Source organism: Eschrichtius robustus, chromosome 4 (genome assembly GCF_028021215.1).
Source record: "Eschrichtius robustus isolate mEscRob2 chromosome 4, mEscRob2.pri, whole genome shotgun sequence".
Lineage (NCBI taxonomy): Eukaryota > Metazoa > Chordata > Mammalia > Artiodactyla > Eschrichtiidae > Eschrichtius > Eschrichtius robustus.
In genome coordinates, this window is record NC_090827.1 from 19,329,461 (window position 1) to 19,342,022 (window position 12,562).

The following is a 12,562-nucleotide window of genomic DNA, read 5'->3' on the forward strand; positions in this document are numbered from 1 at the left end:
ATACCCTCAAGACCCATACACGTGGTCATAAATGACAGGATTTCCTTTTTGTGCCTGAATATTATTCACATATATATATATATATATAATTCTTCTCTATATATATATCTCACATTTTCTTTATCCATTCCTCTGTTGATAACCATTTTGGTTGTTTCTATGTCTTGGTTATTGTAAATAATGCTGCACTCAACATAGGGGTGCAAATATCTTTTGACAGTGATTTCCTTTCCTTTGGACATATGTCCAGAAGTGGAGTTGCTGCATCTATTTTTATTTTTATTTTATTATTATTATTTTGTTTAATTTTTTAAAAAAATTTATTTTATTTACTTACTTTTGGCTGCATTGGGTCTTCATTGCTGCACAAGGGCTTTCTCTAGTTGTGGTGAGCAGGGGTTACTTTTTGTTGTGGTGCGTGGGCTTCTCATTGTGGTGGCTTCTCTTGTGGCACAGCACGGGCTACAGGTGCGCAGGCTTCAGTAGTTGTGGCTCGCGGGCTCTAGAGCACAGGCTCAGTAGTTGTGGCACACGGGCTTAGTTGCTCTGTGGCATGTGGGATCTTCCCGGACCAGAGCTCGAACCTGTGTCCCCTGCATTGGCAGGCAGACTCTTAACTACTGCACCACCAGGGAAGCCTGCTGCATCTATTTTTAATTTGTTGAGGAAACTCCATATTGTTTTCCATAGTGGCTGTACCAATTTACATTCCCACCAGTAGTGCACAAGGGTTGGGGTCAGATAATTCTTGGCTGTGCGTGGCTGTTCAGTGTGTCCTAGGATGTTTAGCAGTGTGCCTTGCAATGTCCCATTAGGAGCCAGTAGCACCCTTCCCCCAAGTTGTGACTAAAATGTCTCCAGATATTGCCAAATGCCCTCTGGAGGGCAAAACTACTGCAGGTTGAGAACCACTAGTCTAAGCTATTTATTTTCCAGTGTTAGGTTTCGGACTGGGCAGGTTTCCCTAACCTGGCCAATGTGGCATTAAGGCTTGTCCACTAGAGGGCTTCTAGGAAGGTTTCCTCACTCCCAGAAAAGTGAACCCAAAAAGTCTTGCTGGAAGTTGTGTCCGCATGTAAGTACTTAAATGGCTGCAACCATCCCGTGACCACAAGGGAACAAGCTTTAGGATGAAGCCAGTATGGAGGGAGAAATGTAGGAATGTAGAGAAATGCAAGAAATTTGATCCTTCAGTACTGAGCTGATGATTTCCCTGCATGAACCTATGGCAATCTTATCTCTGGACTACCACTTATTTTTGAGCATATACATACTCATTTGGGTATGTGTATATATTTTGAATATATATAATAAACAGCAGTATATATAATGTACTAATTTACTCTCACTTGGGTGTGTGTATTTTTTCACATAATACTTTTTTTAACATAATATTTGTAGGAGATGCTGCCATGTAAGTACACTGTATATAGAACTATTTCATTCTTTTCACTGACTGAAGATTATTCCATTTTATAGATAAAACAAAATTTATTTAACCAGTATCCTGGAGGCTTTTACTTGTTTTTTGAAAAACATTTTTCTAATGCAAACAATGGTTCAATAAACTTCCTCATACATAAGTCATTTCACTTGTGAGTATGTGTATGGGATAGATTACAGAAGATAATTGTTAGGTGAAAGTGTATTTGAATATGTGATTTTGACAGATATTTTAAATGTTCTGGGCAGAAGATAAACTAAATAGCACTCATTAGCAGTATAGGACAGTTCCTGCTGTCCCACACCCTCATGAATAAAGTAAGTTATCAAAGTTTTTGTGCTTTAGTGATTTTGTGAAATATGGTATTGTAATGTAATTTTAGTTTGTATGTCTCTTCTAATGAATGAAGTTCTATATTTAAGAAGGAAATATAGGAAGTGCTTTTTCCTATATTTAAGAACTATGTGTAATTTCCAGTTTTATGAAATGTCTATTCATATCTTAGCCCATTTGACCTATTGTTAGGTCATTTTATTATTGACTTTAGGAGCTGTTTACATATTAAGGAAATCATCCGTTTATGATGTGAACTGCAAGTGTTTTTCCCAGTTTATGGTTTGTAATTTTTCATAATTTTTGATGGCTTTCTCTATTCAAGAATTTTTAAAAATTTTATATGATTCATTTTATCATTCCTATCTTTTACGGTTTCTGGGTTTATTTCATACTTAGGAAACTCTAACCTACTCTAAGAGTATTTTTTAAAAATCTCTCTTTTATGTAGTTTTTATATCTTAAGTTTAAATTTTTCATCTATTATAAATTTTTTTAGTGTAATGTGTTAAGAATCCAACTTTATTTTCTCAGACATATTATCCAATTGTACCATATATTCTTTTCTTTCTTTTAGTTTGTGTGTTTATTTATGATTGTGATTTTTTTCCACAGTTGTGCCTATGAGCAGTTTTATCCATGTCTGTGTTTTGCCTAAAAACATTGCTGATGAATTCTCCTTGACTACTCACTCTCCCTTTACTTGGGAACAGTTAAAGTGTCCCATAACACTAGAGATGGGTGCATTCTCTTTGTTATAACAACCACTACACCTTACTGTGATACGTGATATGTATGAACACAGCTTCTGGTGCCACAAAAATGTCAGGTTGTATCTGCTGCTTACTAGCTGTGTGCCTTTGGCATCTTAATGTCTCATTGACTCAGTTACCTTACCTGTAATAAATGAGGTTATTGTGAGGATTAAATGATTTCACGCTTATAACATATTTAAAATGGTTTCTGAGAGAAAACCATAATTCAAAATGACACATGCACCCCAATGTTCATAGCAGCACTATTTACAATAGCCCGGAGATGAAGCAACCTAAATGTGCATCAGCAGAGAATGGATAAAGAAGTTGTGGTACATACATACATACAATGGAATATTACTCAGCCATAAAAAGGAAAGAAATTGAGTCATTTGCAGAGATGTGGCTGGACCTAGAGAGTGTCACACAGAGTGAAGTAATCAGAAAGAGAAAAACAAATATCATATATTAATGCATATATGTTGAATCTAGAAAAATGATATAGATGATCTTATTTGCAAAGCAGAAATAGAGACACAGATATAGAGAACAAACATATGGATACCAAGGGGGAAAGGTGGGGGTGGGAGGAATTGGGAGATTGGGATTGACATATATACACTATTGATACTGTGTATAAAATAGACAACTAGTGAGAACATACTGTAGAGCACAGGGAACTCTACTTAATGCACTGTGGTGACCTAAATGGGAAGGAAATCCAAAAAAGAGGGGATATATGTTTATGTATAGCTGATTCATTTTGCTGTACAGTAGAAACTAACACAACATCATAAAGCAACTATACTCCAATAAAAATTAATTTAAAAAAATGGTTTCTGGTGCATAGTCAAGGCTCTGTAAGTGTTTGCTGTTATAATTATTATACTTCTGTGGTTTGGGAGAAAGAGGAAGAGAACTGAGTCATGGGCAGCTTGAAGACTGTGGATCTTAGACTTCTGATTCAGAAGTGAACTCAGTCTTGTTCAGAGATTGTGTTTTTTGTTTGTTTGTTTCTTTTTGTTTTTGTTGAAGTACAATTGACTTAAAACACTATGTTAGTTCCAGGTGTACAACATAGCGGTTCAATATTTCTATACAACACAAAATGATCACCACCACAAGTCTAGTTACCATCTGTCACCATACAAAGTTATTACAATATTACTGACTATGTTCCCCATGCTGTATATATTATCCCCATGACTCATTTATTTTGTAATTGGAAGTTTGTACCTCTTACTCTCTCTCACCTATTTCACTCATTCCCCCACCCTCTCCCCTTTGGCAACCACCTGTTTTTTCTCTGTATCTATAACTCTGTTTCTATTTTATGTTGGTTCATTTGTTTTATTTTTTAGATTCCACATATAAGTGAAATCATACAGTATCTGTCTTTTTCTGTTTCACTTATTTCACTTAGCATAATACTGTCTAGGTCTGTCCATGTTGCTGCAAATGGCAATATTTCATTTTTTAAAAAATATTTATTTATTTATTTATTTGGCTGCGCCGGGTCTTAGTTGTGGCATGTGGGATCTTTGTTGCCACATGAGGGATCTTTAGTTACAGCATGTGGGCTCTTAGTTGCAGCATGTGGGATCTAGTTCCTTGATCAGGGATCAAACCTGGGCCCCCTGTGTTGGGAGCACAGAGTCTTAGCCACTGGACCACCAGGGAAGTCCCAAGATTTCATTAGTTTTACGACTGAGTAATATTCCACATTGTAGTTATGTATATCACGTCTTTTTTATCCATTCATCTGTTGATGGATATTTAGGTTGCTTCCCTGTCTTGGCTACTGTAAACAATATTGCTATGAATACAGGGGTGCACACATATTTTTGAATTAGTGTTTTTGTTTTCTTAGGAAAAGTACCCAGAAATGGAATTGGTGGAACTTATGGTAGCTCTATTTTTAATTTTTTGAAGAACCTCAAACAATTTTCCATAGTTGCTGTACCAATTTACATTCCTACCAACAGTGCAGGATTGTTCCCTTTTCAGAGATTGTGTTCTTAACCGCTAGTTTTTATGCCTCTCTCTAATTTTTCTTCCATTTGGTGCGTGCAAATCCTTCTGTATTTGAAAGACATTTTTCATATTAAAAAAAAAGCATTATAGTCAGCCTTTCATATTCACGGGTTCTGCATGTGCAGATTCAACCAACCACTGATCGAAAATATTGGGGAAAAAATTCCAGAAAGTTCCAGAAGTCAAAACTTGAATTTGCTACATGCCTGAAACTATTTACATTGCATTTACATTGTATTAGATATAAGTAATCTAGAAATGATTTAAAGTATACAAGAGGATGTGCATAGATACAGAATATGCAAATTCTATGCCTTTTATATGAAGGACTTGAGCATCTCTGGATTTTGGTATCTATGTGGGGTCCTGGAACCAACCCCCTGTGCATACTGAGGGATGACTGTACTTTAATTGTTTTGCATTTAAATTTTTTAATGTGGAAAATTCCAAACATACACAAAAGTAGTAAGAATAATAACAAATCTCATTTACCCATAACCCAACTTTAATTGTTATCAATTTATGGCTTTCAAAGTTCTTGGTATGAACCTTTCCCTGGTTTCTACACAAATGAGAATATTGTTTTAGCACTTAGGAAAAGGAGGATCCGTGGGTCTGTACCTATCTATTTAGATTTTCTGAAAGTCTTAAATACTTGTGCTACTCTGATTTAACTGCTTTTTCTTTCAACTATAACAGCCTTATCAGGCTGTTACGTCTGTCCCATTTTCTTTGTTTCTACTCTAATTGCCTTACTTTGGCCCATCATCACTTTTCCCCCCTAAATTATTGCAATAACAGCCCAACTGATCTTCCTGTATTCAGACTTCTATATTCAGTCTACCCTCCACACTGTTGAAAGATTATTGTTATATCACAAGCCTAATTATGGCACTCTATTTAGAAGCCCAAGAATTGCTCTCAGTTGCCTACAAAATAAAATTCAAATTTTCTTTTTTCCACAAGAATCTGAAGCGGGTCTTTTTAGCCTTTCCTGAGAATATCTTTCACTACGTACTACAGTTCTTCCATTCTAAGATACCATTGATTATGATACATCACTGATGTAATAACAGCTTTTAGGTATGAGTCCAAGGGGCATGGTGGACCTTATACATCATGGATAAGATATATCATGATTTCACAATTATTAAAATGTGAAGACATTTAATGATTCCTTAATCATAGATACAGTATCAAGGTAACAGCAAAAAATGGATGGCATACACTTTTTTTTTTATAAATGTGTGGCATACACTTTTATTCAACATAGTTTTGAAAATCCCAGACATAGTAATCACAGAAGAAAAAGAAATAAAAGGAATCTAATTTGGAAAGGAAGTATAACTGTTACTGTTTGCAGATGGCACGATACTATACACAGAAAATCCTAAAGACACCACCAGAAAACTAGTAGAGCTCATCAGTGAATTTGGTAAAGTTGTAGGATACAAAATTAATATATAGAAATCTGTTGCATTTCTATACACTAAAAACGAACTGTCAGAAAGACAAATTAAGGAAACAGTGCCACGTACCACTCCATCAAAAAGAATAAAATACCTAGGAATAAACCTACCTAAGTAGGTAAAAGACATGTACTTGCAAAACTATAAGATACTGGTGAAAGAAACTGAAGACAACCCAGGAAAGATATACCATGTTCTTGGGTTGGAAGAATCAATATTGTTGAAATGACCATACTACCCAAGGCGATCTACAGATTCAATGCAATCCCTATCAAAATACCAATAGCATTTTTCACAGAACTAGAAAAAATAATTTTAAAATTTGTATGGAAATACAAAAGACCTCAGATAGCCGACACAATCTTGAGAAAGAAGAACAGAGCTGGAGGAATCACGCTCTCTGACTTCAGACTGTAGTACAAAGCTATAGTGAACAGTATGGTACAGGCACAAAAACAGAAATATAGGTCAGTGGAACTGGATAGAGAGCCCAGAAATAAACCCACGCCCTTATGGTCAATTAATCTACGACAAAGGAGACAAGAATATACAATGGAGAAAAGATAGTCTCTTTAATAAGCATTGCTGGGAAAACTGGACAGCTAATGGAAAAGAATGAAATTAGAACATTTCTCTAATACCATATACAAAAATAAACTTAAAATGGATTAAAGACCTAATTGTAAGACTGGATACTATAAAACCCCTAGAGGAAAACATAGGCAGAACACTCCTTGACATAAATTGCAGCAATATTTTTGTGGATCCATCTCCTAAAGCAAAGGAAATAAAAGCAAAAATAAATGCAATCTAATTACACTTAAAAGTTTTTGCGGAGCAAAGGAAACCATCGACAAAATGAAAAGGCAACCTACTGAATGGGAGAAAATATTTGAAAATGATATGACTGATAAGTGATTAATATCCAACATATATAAACAGCTCATACAACTCAACATCAAAAAAACAAACAACCTGATTATATAATGGGCAGAGGAACTGAATAGATATTTTTCCAAAGAGGACATGAAAGATGGCCAACAGGCACATGAAAACATACTCAACATCACTAATCATTAGGGAAATGCAAATCAAAACCACAATGAGATATCACCTCACACCGGTCAGAATGGCTATCATCAAAAAACAAAACAAAACAAAACAAAAAAACACCCCACAAATAACAAATGTTGCCAAGGATGTGGAGAAAAGGGAACTCTTGTATACTGTTGGTGGGAATGTAAATTGGTGTAGCCACTGTGGAAAACAGTATGGAGGTTTCTCAAAAAACTAAAAATAGAACTAACATATGACCCAGCAATTCCACTCCTGGGTATATTTCTGAAAAAAATAGAAACACTAATTTGAAAAGATACATGCACCCCAATGTTCATAGCAGCATTATTTACAATTGCTGAGAAATGGAAGCAACTTAAGTGTCTATTAACAGACGAGTGGATATAGAAGATATGGTATACATATACAATGGAATACTACTCAGCCACAAAAAAGAATGACATTTTGCCATTTGAAGCAACATGGATGGACTTGGAGGGCATCATGCTAAGTGAAATAAGTCAGAAAGACAGATACTGTATGATATTAGGTATATGTGGAATTTTAAAAATACAACAAACTAGTGAACATAACAAAAAAGAAGCAGATTCACAGATATAGAGGTATAAAATAAGCTACAAGGATATACTGTACAACACGAGGAATATAGCCAATATTTTATAATAACTATATATGGAGTATAACCTTTAAAAATTGTAAATTACTATATTGTACACCTGTAACTTATATTGTACAGCAACTATACTTCAATTAAAAAAATACACAGCATATTAAACTGGGTAATTCAAGGAGAGTTTAGTAAGGGAGTTATTTACAAGACATGGGCAAAGTTTAGGGAGCCACCGGAACGTGGTGCAGTACCCGAAGGATAGCTTTAGGATGGGATTGGGGACTGTTACAACCTCTAGGTCTGAAGGAGCAAGGGGAAGGAGCATTACCGGTATCTAGAGAGGGAAGTGTATGGAGCTGGACTCTAAACAAGATCCGTGCCTTCAGCAGAGGGAGCCATGGAAACTTGGCAAGGAAGGGGCCAGGAACAGGTATTCCTACTTCAGTCTTCCCCTACCCTCTTATTTTCAGGTTAGCTGAACCCAACTGGAAGCCAGAGGAAAAGCAAGTCTACCAATGCAAGTAAACTTCCCAAGGCACAGGGCATGAGGACTCAAGGTGGAGCACAGTGAAGAGGGGACCCAAAGGAACAAATGCAAGTTATCTGACACACCTCCCATCCCATCTACATTCCCTCTTAAATCACAGATTAAATGTCCACACATCTGTAGATCTGCACATTTTGCTGTTATCTAGTCTTCAAGCCCAGCTTAATTTCCACCTTTTCCATGAGGCCTTCTTTGCCTTCTTTAGTCAATTTGTTCTCCCATGTGTGCTCATAAAATTCCATTTAAAAGATTTAACTTTTATACTTCAAGAGGTGTCTATATATTTGTCCTCTCTGATATAAACACTTTGATGGTAAGGAATATTTTACAATCATTTTGTCTTACCCTTTCCCCCTGAAAACGCACAAACCCACCTGTCACACTGTCCTCTACCCAGAATCAAATATTTCAGAGCTGGAAAAAAGTCCTAGAAACAACTAACCCAACAATCTTATTTTACAGTTGAAGAAACTAGATCTCAAATCAATGTTGGTAACAGCCTAATAAATGCCAGTTGAAGTGAAAGTGAAGTTTCATCCAAAAAGGTCAATGGTGTCTTCAAGAGCACTTTGAAAACAAGTGGGAAAAAAATTACCTTTTTGTGGAAAATCTATGGTACCTTGTCACCTGGAAGACGGTTGATGATTTTGATTTTCACTCAAGGCTCCCTGCCCTTATAAGAAGATTGAATTAAGTTAATTCATATAGTCTTAGCAGAGAACCTGGCACATGGTAAACTTAAATAAAAGTGGGTATTTGCTCTGGGGACATTCTGGTGGGATAACTTTCAAGAATTTCAAAATAAGGGAAATAAGATTTTCCTCTGATACTTCAACCGTAAAATTAAACACAAATAAATGTGGAACTTTCATACTGTGTAATAATACATACCTGTTAAAATGATGACATACATTTGTAGTTACTGACATGGAAAAATGTCTATAGCACATTGTTGAGTAAAAAAGTAGGTTATAAAAAGGCATGTATAATGTGATACTTTTTTCATTTTAATTGAGGGTGATCTGGAAGGATGTTTACCAAAATGTTAACAGTGCTTTTAACTGGCTAGTGGTTCTCTGGTCAATTTTACATTCTTTATGCTATTCTGGAATATCTGGAATATTTAAATGTTTTATAACGAGCTTGTATTGTTTTTAAAATCAGAAAATAAATGTTATTTTCATGTTAAAAGCAAAACCCAATAATAGGTAAAGTCACCTTAAATAGAGTGGCTTCTAGACCAACCAAACTAGACTGTAAAGATAGAAAGCATGAACATGTCTAAAGGAAGAAGGTGTGAATGTGTCAGACAGCAGGGGTCTGGTCTGTTATCAAAATGCTGAATGAGAAGAGTCAGGGAAGCAAATTTAGACAGTACCCATCCAAGCACTGTCCAAGAGAGGGAGAATCATAGCCAGTGGAGAGGATTTATTGACAAGATCATTCCTGTTGTTAGATGAGTACCTCAGGCACTCTCATCCTGATTACATTAAATTATAACAAAAGAGAGAAAAATAAATATACTGTTAGAAACAAGAAAGGGAATGTAACCAAAAATCTGGAAGAGATTTTTAAAAATTACATGAATGTGTTATATACAACTTATTGCAAAAAAAAAAAAGAAAAGGAAAATTAAAGAATTTAGCCCAGAGGAGTCATGGCTAAATACAATAGTAACAACAGAAGATATTGAGAAGATGTCAAACTGTTAACTCTCCCCAAAACAAAAGGCCCAAATGGTTTAATTGATAAATTATATCAGATTTCAGAGAACAGATACTATATAGCATCTTTAGATATTTTGGAACAAATATAAAAATTGGAAATTTCTCAGTTCATTTTAAGAGGCTAACCTGATTCTGACATAAAATACAGACAAAGAACAAAAATTAAAAATTAAATCTACAGAAATAATCACTTAAAAATAGAGGAAAAAGTGGGGTGGGAAGTGCTGAAATGGGTGAGGGGGGTCAAAGGTACAAAGTTTCAGTTATACAATAAAACATGGTGATGTAGTACACAGAATGGTGACTACAGTTGAGGCAGGAGATAGATGGGCCCCAAGCTGAACAGTTTCTCCCCTGTGAATAGAAACTCCATAATAGCAGAAACTCCATAAAAGCAGTATGATGGAGGAGGCTGGGCCCTACCCAGGTAAGATAAAAGACCACATTTTCCTCATTCTCGAAATCAAGGAGCCCTTCCCAACTACACATGCGCAGAAAGGCTCCTTGGAGATCAAAAAGGGAGGAGGCGCCACCCCATAGTAAATGATGTCAACTAGCCATAGGCCTCTTCGCTAGAATCCATCTTGGCTAAGAGATGCGCAGGCACAAAGGGGAGGACCCTGAAATATACCAGATACGGACTCAGAACCAGGCAAAGCAAGATGATTGGCCAAAGGAAACCCGGAAGACATGCCCCATAAAAGTGATTCAAACTACCAAGAGGACGCGACTCTCTCTCTGAGCCCACCTCTGTGACTATCCACACATACTGTACTCTTTCAACTCCGAATAAACACTTCACTTGGTTCACTAATTTCCGTCTCTATGTGGAAATACATTTCTACACAGCTGACGGGCCAGGGTGTTGTCACTGGCCACTGGCCCCTGGTGGTCTGGTGGCTAGGATTCAGCGCTCTCACTGCCGCTGCCCGACCTCAGTCTCTGGCAGGGAACAGAAATCCTGCTTCAAGCCGCTGCAGGCTGAGGCCACCCGAGATCATAGTTAATAATACAGTATTGTGTATTTGAAAGTTGCTAAGAGAGTAGATCTTAAAAGTTCTCATCATAAGAAAACACATTTTGTAACTATGTATGGTGAGGGATGTTAACTAGACTTATTGTGGTGATCATTTTGCAATATATACAAATATTGAATCATTATATTGTACACCTGAAACTAACACAATATTACATGTCAGTCACATCTCAATTAAAAAAATAGAGAAAAAAATATTTCAAATAAAATATTAGAAAAATATACCAACTGTGTCAATATGAATCATGGCAAAGTAAGATTTATTCCAGCAATGCAAAATAATGCATTTATTAAAAGCCTATCATACGTATGTATGTTGTATACAAAACTGATGACAATAAACAGTTAAAAAGGACTTCCCTGGTGGTCCAGTGGTAAAGAATCCGTCTTCCAATGCAGGGGACGCGGGTTAGATCCCTGGTGGGGGAACTAAGATCCCACATGCCGCGGGGCAACTAAGCTGGCGTGCCACAATTACTGAGCTCGTGCGCCTCAACGAGAGAGGCTGCGTGCTGCAAACTACAGAGCCCACACACCCTAGAGCCCGAGCACCACAACTAGAGAGAAACACAAGCAGACCACGCACCGTAACGAAAAGATCCCGCATGCCTCAACGAAGGTCCCGTGTGCCGCAACTAAGACCCGACCTAGCCAAAAAAAAAAAAGGAAATATATACAAAAAAAAAGAAATAAACAGTTAAAGGAGAAAGTTTTCAAACTCATCTAGATAAATATTAAAAATTTGTTTAAAAAATACTGAATTTTAAAAAATAAAATTTCAGTACTCACCTTAGATTCAAACTAAAATCGCAGTCTACTCCCTTCTTATCATAGTAATTACTTATCTGAAACAAATAACCAATGCCATTCTTAACAATAAAATACTACAAGCATACATCTGAAGCCAGTCCTGGATATTTCCACTCTTTTTGAAATCTTTACCAAGTTAATAGCTGGTATGACTTTCTATAAGGTTCGACATAAGCAAAGCTTCTGAACATAGCCCACAAACTCAAATACCTACCAGGCAGGGCAGCTTGCAAAAATGCATGAAACAGCCAGGGTAAAATAAAATACCTTTTGCTGCAAAAAAGAATAATGCTATCTTCTTTTTTTAAGAAATATAAAACCCAGGTTTTATTTTCCTCTGAATTTTACTACAAGAAACACAGCAATGCAAATATAGTGATAAATGTCAATTGACAACAGCATTAAAGTGGGGGAAGCTCTAGAGAGTGACAGCAACTATGCAGGTACTTGCCAGCCAGAGCAGGCGCCTGCATCTTCAGGCATGATGCTAAAGCAGGAGCAGAAAGACATACACACAAGGTGAGCTGGAGGTGGGACTCTATTAGTTTGAGTCTTAACTTGCATGTAACTGGGAACCCCATCTGTGGAACAAATCAGAGATGGGCCTCAGGGAGGTGACCATAGGTATCTCTTTACACTGTCCATTTATGAAATGGAATAAATCATTCCATAGGGAAGAAATTCCTCAAAGACTGAGGAAATCTTTTAAGATCACGTTCA

General features: G+C 36.5%; 1 protein-coding gene across 1 annotated transcript in view; it reads right to left on the minus strand.

Annotated features, from left to right (window-relative positions):
* The window catches only part of EIF4E (eukaryotic translation initiation factor 4E), a 119,657-nt gene that overhangs the window by 75,522 nt on the left and 31,573 nt on the right, over window positions 1-12,562 (minus strand).